General features: G+C 48.9%; 1 pseudogene; it reads right to left on the reverse strand.

Moving 5' to 3' along the window:
• Positions 1-3,105: 3,105 nt before the first annotated feature.
• LOC111153375 lies at positions 3,106-3,754 on the reverse strand (annotated as a pseudogene).
• Between the last annotated feature and the right edge of the window lie 5,549 nt (positions 3,755-9,303).

A 9,303-nucleotide genomic window follows, 5' to 3' on the forward strand; every position in this document is an offset into this window, starting at 1 on the left:
TGGTTACTGATACATGGTGCCTTGAGGACAGTCTGAAGCCAGTGCTCTTTCTTGCATTCATTTATACATCAAAAGATTGACTACTTCCCAAACAGCTACTTGGTGCTTCTGTACTAACCAATACTAGGATTCATTGTCTCATTCCTGGTTGGCTCGCAGGACACGTGGAAGGTTGGGCCTCCTGTCTTTCTGACGGTAGGTAGAAATCGGTAGCCGTTGGATCATTTGACTGCTGATGGTAGAACCCTGTCATTTGCCCCTGCTGTTTGGAGTGGGGACTGCCAGAATGGCCTCCTCCCGACACGAGGAGTTTCAAGACATTTGGAAGCTAGAGCTAAGGTTTAATGTTAATAGGAGGTCTCGACTCACTTGCTGTAACTTAGCCGACGCTGGGATCTGTTATTTATTTATTTTAAGCAAATATGAGCAAATATTTTCTTTGTTTTTAGGAAAAAAAATTCGCATCTGCTCTCTTTTCTGAATTGCTTCTAGTCTCACCACCCAAAAACATCTAAAAGGAAATAATTGTGAAAAGTCGGCCTAGTGTGGCTGAGCTCTCATCAGAAACCTCATTCAAGTAACGCGCAGCCTTTTTGTTCCTGAAAACACTGGTCCCTTTGGATGATATCTAAATTTCTAAGTTCAGAAAAGGGGTTTTGACAGTGAGTTCCGTGAAACTGAAAGTATTCTTACTCTGTTTGGTTTCTTCAGAAAGCGTGGAGCTGCGAGGGTGCGGTGGGAGTTAAGTGGCCTGCTTAAGAATGTGTGTGGTGCTGAGATCTTACAGCCGGTGGGATACTCAGAAAGAAAATAGTTCATCCCAAGAAGTTGTTTCCCCAGAGCAACTGAGGACAGAACACATCCTGCTCTGTGTTGATTTTGGTAAAGGGAAACAGAGTCGGGTTTCCCTGGGGCCGCAAATGTCAGGGATGGTGAACACATACGTTCGTAAGCTGCACTCCTTTCCTTCGACAGAGACCTTGGTCTTGAGTGCCCCACTCAGAGATAAAGATACGTCTCTTTTCTTAAATGGGGACCGTCCAGTCGTTCCCTTTAGGCTCGCAGAACTGATTCTCCAGAAAGGAGACGTTCAAGCCCCAAAGCCACGTTTGGGCGGTCTTCCCATGGCTGGACTTCTGGAGGCACTTTCCCTGGACCAGTCAGCACAGGTGGGGTGTACTTCTTCAGGAGGGGTATGCTCTTGAAATTGCCATTCAGCCCCCAGCTGCAGGTCACTGTGTGCATTCACCGAGGGCCATTAGGAATCAAACACTGTACAGATTCAAGGGCAGCCCTGCCCTCCAGGAGCTGGCAGTCTGTAACGGGGAGGTGGAGAAGTGAGAGGGCGATCGCAGTGAGTGGGCCCAGGCAGCACTGGGACACGTGTGGGGAAGGGTGGATAGGGGACGAAAGGCGGGAAACCTGGGGGAGTCAGGGAAGATGAGGCCTGTGAAGAGTAGGGGTTGCCAGGCAAGCTTGTGGGAGCCAAGGAGACCCTCAGTCCTGCATGGGGGCATCTCAGGTAGCCCCAAGATTGTCAGGGACTCGGTCTTGGTACACCATGCTAAGGAGAGCAAAAAAAAAAAAAAAAAAAATACCAAGGAGTATGTTTATCCTGAGTGTAAAGGAAGAAACCATTGAATAATTTTTAAGCCAAAGTACAAATGAGTGGACAGATTTGAAAAGGTCACACTTGAAGAGATCAGGGTCATGTGGGGAATGGGTTGGAGGAAAACAAGAGGGTTTTTGGCTGAGAGAGAATTTAGGAAACCTTTGCTGACACGCAGGTGAGAAATGGAGCAAATGAGGACGCCAGCACAGGAACAGGGAAGAACAGCTGAGATGCTCTAGGAGGCAGGTCAGCAAGAAGGAGTCACTAACTGGTGTGGTACTTAAGGGAGAGGAAGAATCTAGGATGCTTCCAGGTTGCTGGGGGCGGGGGGCGGGGTTGACATTAGTGCCATGTCCCATGCTTAGTCAGGAATTTTAAGAAAGGATCGAATGGTCCCAGGATCATTAGCGCTGTTAGACACTGGGAAGGTACTACAAGAAGAGTAGGCACAGCTCTGAGTTGAGTCTAACTGGGGAGTTGTTTTTCTTTTTTTTAAAGATTTTATTTATTCATTTGAGAGAGAGAGAGAGATAGTGAGACAGCGCAAGAGGGGGTAGGGTCAGAAGGAGAAGCAGACTCCCCATTAAGCAGGGAGACTGATGCGGGACTCAATCCCAGGACTCCAGGATCATGACCTGAGTCTAAGCCAGTCCTTTAACCAACTGAGCCACCCGGGAGCCTGGGAGGTGTTTTTCTTATGAGAAACATGTAGAGACGTCCCAGTAAGATGTTGTTTAGTTTGAGAAACAAAACTACTGGGAGAGAATTAGGAACAGAAAGTTCCCTACAGAACATCTTTACCGTATGCTGCCTTGCGTCAAGGCGTTAGTTACCCTTTACCACCTTGACAGGTGGCAATAATTCCTTCTGTTCTGGAAGATTAAAGGCACAAGCCATCAGCCCCAAAGGTATTTTAGTTCAGAAGGTGGCGGGGTTCTGACCAGCAAGAGTTCACCACTTCAGGGAAGTGGAGTCATTCCCTAGTTGGGGGGCTCCCCTGTTTCTGGCATGAAGACTGCGTGCTTGGGAGGTAGCATGGGTCTAGTGAAGAGATCAAACAGGGACTTGGAGTGGGATGGACCAGATACGCTCAGAGTCTAGGTCCTGTCATCTGTTAGTTTATGACCTTGTCCAAGTTACTGAAGCTCCTTGTTCAGTTTTCTAATTTCTTGGAGGTGGCGGGAGGTTGTCAAACAGTGTTTATTGATTATAAAGTAATCCCAGCTCCATGGGGAAGAAAACTGCAAGGAGAAAGATTAATGCACATTACAGACCCACCTGTGCATTTCACACTCACAGGTGTACACATGCACTCACCAGCATCCATACCACATCCATATCTAAGCTCCAACAGTGACTAAGCAAACACCTGCCTCCCCCAGCCAGAGTGACATCTGTTAGGAGATGGTGCCTAGGTGGGGCTCCAGCATAGGTTCTAATAGCAGCAGCCTCTCCCTCCCTGGCCCCTGACCTGTCCGAGGGTTCCAGGGTGCCTAGGAAGTAGGTGGCAGCTCTTTCCCACTCTGCCACAGATACTTCTTGGCCCGGATCTCATTCATGGCCTCTTCAGTGGAGTGTGGATCCCTCTTGTAGGCCATGGGCACACGTAGGTCTTGTCGGACTGCAGCATGTGGGCTGCATCCTTGGCTGTCCTCTTGCCGATGAGGTGGCTGTACTTGTCCTTGTGGTCCCCACCACGGGCCCCTGCTGGGCTGCCTCCTCTCACTGCCTCTGGGCCAGCTTCTTCAGCTTCTGTGTCTCCTCCACCTTCTGTGGGTCCCACTCCTCCCCACGATGGCGGGAGTCCAGCTCTTCATCTGAGGGTGTAGACTCCTTTTTGAAGATCGTGACATAGTGACACTCATCATCTTTCCCAAAGGAGAAGAATGTCAGGCCAGCCCCTCCCACCGTATCATGTAGAATGCTCCTCTCTGTCTTGTTCATCAGCTGACACTTCTTGATCGGCCCACGTCTTGGATGAAATCTGACAGCTCTTTCTCCATCATTTTGTTTGTTGTTTCTCTTGCTCCTGTAATGTCTCCAGGTGGTGGCCTGCTCTCAGGCCTTGCACCGAGATTCCTGGTCCCCGAGGCTGCATTGCTTCTCCATGGGGCTCAGGATGGATCCCAATGGGTCCGCCATCTTGGGAGTCCGGTTCTCCTATTTGACAAGAATGTTAGGAAGGTTAAATGTGAACTTTGTAGAGGGCCCTAAGTAGTGCCTGATCCGTAGTAGGCACTCCGGAAATTGTCGATCTTCCTCTGTTGTTGATGTGGCACACGTCTGTACCACCACTGGACAGGAACCCTGGCTTTCTGCCTATGACCCAAATGGCACTTGGTCCTTTGGGCAGATAGCCATCTTCTTTCTCTTCTACTCCCTGCATCTGGTTTTTGGTCAGTAGGTGGAAGGGGATGGGCCCCTTCTCATCACTTCCACTCTCATATCATCTCATACTGTAATGTCTGTGTGTGTACTGTGTGTGTGTATCTGTGTGGTGTGACTTGAGATGGGACGGTTGGAATATGAGAAGGCTCCGTAATGATTAAAAGAGAGAGAGGAAAAAATAAATACAGTCTAAATATATCTGTTGTTATATTATTTGTTAAAGACCTGCAAAAAGCTTTGTTAACTTCTAGAGAAACCATAAATAGAACCTAGTAAACTGCTTTTTCAAAATATTAAACCTCTGCACCCTAATTTTATCATGGCTTATGAGCATGACCTTCAATTCTTGTATTAAACATGATACATTTTTTTTTTAAAGATTTTATTTATTTATTTGACAGAGACACAGAGAGAGGGGGAACACAAGCAGGGGGAGTGAGAGAGGGAGAAGCAGGCTTCCCGCCGGGCAGGGAGCCCAATGTGGGGGCTTGATCCCAGCACCCTGGGACCATGCCCTGAGCTGAAGGTGGACACTTAACGACTGAGCCACCCAGGCGCCCCAACATGATGCAGTTTTAAAAAAATATTTATTCACTTGACAGAGAGTGAGAGAAGGCACAAGCAGGGAGAACAGCACCGGGAGAGGGAGAAGCAGGCTCCCTACTGAGCAGAGAGCCCGATGCGGGGCTCCATCGAGGACCCCAGGATCATGACCTGAGCCAAAGGCAGACACTTGACGACTGAGCCACCAGGTGCCCCTAAATGTGTTGCATCTGTGTGGCTTCAGTTTCTTTTCTCCTTTGCTAAAAAGATAAAGTACAGTCCTTTTCTTACTAAGAGTGAAGTTTATCATGGTTATGTCTTTTCAGATTCAGTGGAAAAAATCAGATTTACTTGAAAATTATGAGATAAGAGGCGCCTGGGTGGCTCAGTATTTAAGCGTCTGCCTTAAGCTCAGGTCATCCCAGGGTCCTGGGATTGGGTCCTGCATTGGGCTCCCTGCTCAGTTGGGAGCCTGCTTCTCCCTCCTCCCTCTGTCTGCCACTCCCCCTGCTAATGCGCTCTCTCTCTCTCTCTCTCTCTCACAAATGAATGTGTAGAATCTTAAAAAAAAAAAAAATAAGAAAAAGAAAATGGTGAGATAAGACATCTGTAGGTTTTGTATTTTAATTCAAGAGTCTCAAAATAAGCTACAGTGGCTTGGAGAATACAAATGAGCACAGTACCACAAAGACCCCATTTAAAAAAAAAAACAACTTTTGAAGGAATTTACTAATATGTGTGTCAAATTTATACCACATTGGATGGTGTCATTGGCAATGTTTTTCTCCATGTCAGAGTATTATGGAAGCATGCCACAAGCAGGTGCTTTACCTGGGGATAGAGGTTTTTCTGACGGGAGCCAGTTTCCGAGTCATCTTCTAGAGTCCTGCGCTGTCTGTAGTCTGTCTTTGTCCCCTGTGGCCTCCCTCCCTTCTGGCTGGGCATTCAGTCCCATGGTCTTGGTTCCGCGAGCTGTGCTCTCTGTGGCTTGGGAAGCCGAGACCCCATCTGCTGTCCTTATCCTCAGGGAGCTTATATTTGGGCTTTTCTGGCATCCCTGCCATGTCCTGCGCACCTCTCGCTCCTTGTCTGCATTCGTTTCTTCGATGTGGGTGATTTCACTGGCCTTCGGTTTCACTGCTTTTTTATTAATTACATTATTATTTTATTTTATTATTTTTTAAATTTAAGTTTAATTAGCCAACATATAGTCCATCATTAGTTATTTGTTTTTAAAGGATATTATTTATTTATTTGACAGAGAGAGGGAGATCACAAGTAGGCAGAGAGACAGGCAGAGGGAGAGGGGGAAGCAGGCTCTCTGCTAAGCAAGGAGCCTGATGTGGGACTCGATCCCAGGACCCCAAGATCTCGACCTGAGCTGAAGGCAGAGGCTTAACCCACTGAGCCACCCAGGCGCCCCCATCATTAGTTTTTGATGGAGTGTTCGTGCACTCATCAGTTGCGTGCAACACCCAGTGCTCATCCCGTCACGTGCCCTCCGTCACCCACTTACCCCCTCCCTCGACTCTGCTTCTGTATGGAGCGTCTTAGTGTCTGGCAGTACTTCCCTGAGAGGAGTCTCTGCGCTGCTGCTCCAGCTCTCCCGGAGTCCTGCAAGAATAGGACGCCGTTCACCAGGCGTGCCCAGTGCTTTTTGGAAAGTCCACCAAGGCTCCCATTTTTTTTATGTTCAGCGTCAATTGCCCTTTAACATTCACAGCCTTTTATGTGATGTCCCCGGGTTTCCTCCGACTTCCTTCCTCCACCAAGAGGGCAGCCGGCTGACGACCAGTGTTTGGGGATCAGCTGGATTTCACAGATGTGCCTGAAGTGGCTCTTCAGTTTCAGTCCAGGCTGGAGCCACTTCGTGGTGGATGTGGTGGGTGGGTGTTAGGTGGGCCAGAACCCCACGCACACGCCACAGGCAGGAGCAGCTTCCCTCCATTTCGCTCCATGCAGGGGACTTTTTTTTTTTTTTTTTAAGATTTTATTTATTCATTTGACAGACAGAGATCACAAGTAGGCAGAGAGGCAGGCAGAGAGGGAGAGGAGGGAAGCAGGCTCCCTGCTGAGCAGAGAGCCCGATGCGATGCGGGGCTCGATCCCAGGACCCTGAGATCATAACCTGAGCTGAAGGCAGAGGCTTTAACCCACTGAGCCACCCAGGCGCCCCATACAGGGGACTTTTATTTTCAAGTCAGCGTTGGCACGGATCAAAGTGCAGGATAAGATCTGGAGAAGACTTGGCTCTGAGGCAGTTCTGTTATCCTCTCCCGTCCTAAAGACTGTTCCTGGCTGTACTAACCGCCGTGCTTCTTCTCTTTGGTGGGATCATCTTGATGTTTTTTCTGTACGTGTAAGTGGATGATTAGTACTGAGTACATAGGAGATGAGATCATTGACTCTCAGATTTGGAAGAACCTTCCCTTTCTGAGGGGCTGACACTGGAATTCCTTCTCAAACCCGCCTTCGAGCCTGTGAATGAATGGGCAGCCCCACACTGTTTGTCTTCCTCCACTGACGGGGAACTCACTGTGTCTCCCAGAACAACTCATTTTATCTTTAGGCATCTCTAACTGTTAGAGAACTTTCCCCACCTTAGATTGAATTGGCATTTGTGTCCCTGGCACATTTAGTCATTGTTCCTTGTTCTAACCTTTGGAGCCATGCAGAGCAAGTTTAATCCCTTTTCACGTGGAGGCCCTTCTGGTATTTATATTGGATGACAGTTTTTCCTGTTCTCAGCCCTGTTCTCCTCCTCTGCACCCAGTGCTTGCTCTTAGCTTCTCGGTCCTGAAATCATCCTGGCCACGCAAACCAGCCCCAGGCAGAGGGGATCCCTAACTCACTGGGGAGTTAGCACCTGTTAGCAGGTCTCTTTTGGCTAAGGAGAGGCTCTTTCGTCCTTGGCACTCCTTGCATATTCCCCTGAAGCTGTGTCCTTGGATGTAGAGACACACTTCTGAGGGAGTTTGGGGGTAGTTATTCTTGATCTGAAGGGAGTCTACAGTTTGTTTAACTGCCCTGCCCTGCTGAATCTGGATGTATAATTCCCAGAGATCATTGTGTTCATGGACGAGCATCTATCTCATAGTGGACTTGTTGTCAGCTATGATCCCCCAGCTTTTTTTTTTCTAAAGAACAAGATTTGCTTCTGTGTCTTACCCATCCTGGAGTCAAACAGTTGGTTTCTTTGGGGCCTTTGATTCTCCCTGTTTAACTTCATTTTGTTAGGCCTGACCCATCGTCTAGTCTGCTGGTCTGTTTGGCTCCTTAACTCTCAACACATCGCCTGTGTTTTCTGGGTTTCCTGTGGTTCTAGCGGTTCAGGGCATCTCATGTCTACCACCTACTGGGTATATGGTTTGGGGCCAGGGCACAGTGAAGAATCTTCTGGGGCAACTGGCAGAACAGATGAGTGGTATCTTAGGGACCCCAAGGGCAGGAGGGAACAGCCTCAGGAAATAAAAACTGGGGAAGCTGAAAAAAGATTTCATCTCGTCCCTGCTGCTTTCTGAACATTCGATTTTTTTTTTTCTTTCCTGGAAGCTAATTTTTCCCTGTCCATTTACTTATGTGGCAGGCTGAGTAATGCCCCCCTCCCAAGATAGCCACATTTTAATTCTGGAACCTGTGAATATGTCGCCTTTCTTGGCAAAAGGGTTGGGATGGAAATAAGGACCTTGAGATGGGGAGGTCCTCTTGGATTATCTGGGTGTGCCCAGTGTCATCGCAGGTTCTCATGAGGGCGGGAGGGAGGAGAGGAGATGTCAGAGGAGAGGCAGAGTCAGAAGAGGGTAACCAGCTGACTTTGGAGCTGGAGGAAGGGGCCAAAGAGCGAAGCAATGCAGCCGGCTTCTAGAAGCTGGGAAAGGGGTACCTGGGTGGCTCTGTTGGTTGAGCAGCTGCCTTTGGCTCGGGTCATGGTCCTGGAGTACCGGGATCGAGTCCCGCATCGGGCTCCCAGCTCCACGGGGAGTCCGCTTCTCCCTCTGACCTTCTCCTCTGTCATGCTCTCTCTCACTCTCTTTCTCTCAGATAAATAAATAAAATCTTAAAAAAAAAAAAAAATAGAAGCTGGAAAAGGCTATGGAACAGATGTTCCCCTGAAGCCTCCAGAAGGAAGGCAACACGGATGACACCTAGATGTTAGCCGAGTGAGACAGCTGACCTCCATTTACGGTAAAAATAAATGTGTGCTGTTGTCCTAAGTCACTCAGTTGTAAGTGCCTTCTTGCCTTCAAGTCTTCCCCATGCCACCCGCCCCCTTGCAGTAGGGAGCTCCCCACCTGCCCCTCGTGCCCATGCTGGACGTGGTGTGGGTTGTTCCTGCCTTCCCACCCCCTGCCTTCCTCATTGTTGTCTGCCTCTGGGCCCAGCGTGCTCCCTCTGTGGGGTGAGTTCGTGGTGAATGTCTGTGGAACCGAAGACCCCAAGAGAGACCCGAAGGCCTCTTTCAGAAATCCAGCTGCTCCATCAGAGTTCTTGGCCTCCCCACTTACAGCCCTGCCAGAGAAGGAGTAAGGCCGGTCCCTCAGGATTTTCTCCCAGTGAGCCCGGCGTGGACCTCAAGAGGGCCACTTCTTCCCTAAGTGTTCATTCACCGAACTTGAATCTGCTCGAGAGCCCCTGTGTGCTGCGTCCACCTGCTTTGTAGGACTGAACGATTGCCATGTGTTCATAGTCTCCAAATACCAGAGGTTTGTTAAAGGAAGAGAAAGACCCACAGAAATATGGTTTTGATGCCTTCTTTTTCT

This window comes from Enhydra lutris, unplaced genomic scaffold (assembly GCF_002288905.1).
Source record: "Enhydra lutris kenyoni isolate GAN:26980312 unplaced genomic scaffold, ASM228890v2 scaffoldscaffold31, whole genome shotgun sequence".
Taxonomy (NCBI): domain Eukaryota; kingdom Metazoa; phylum Chordata; class Mammalia; order Carnivora; family Mustelidae; genus Enhydra; species Enhydra lutris.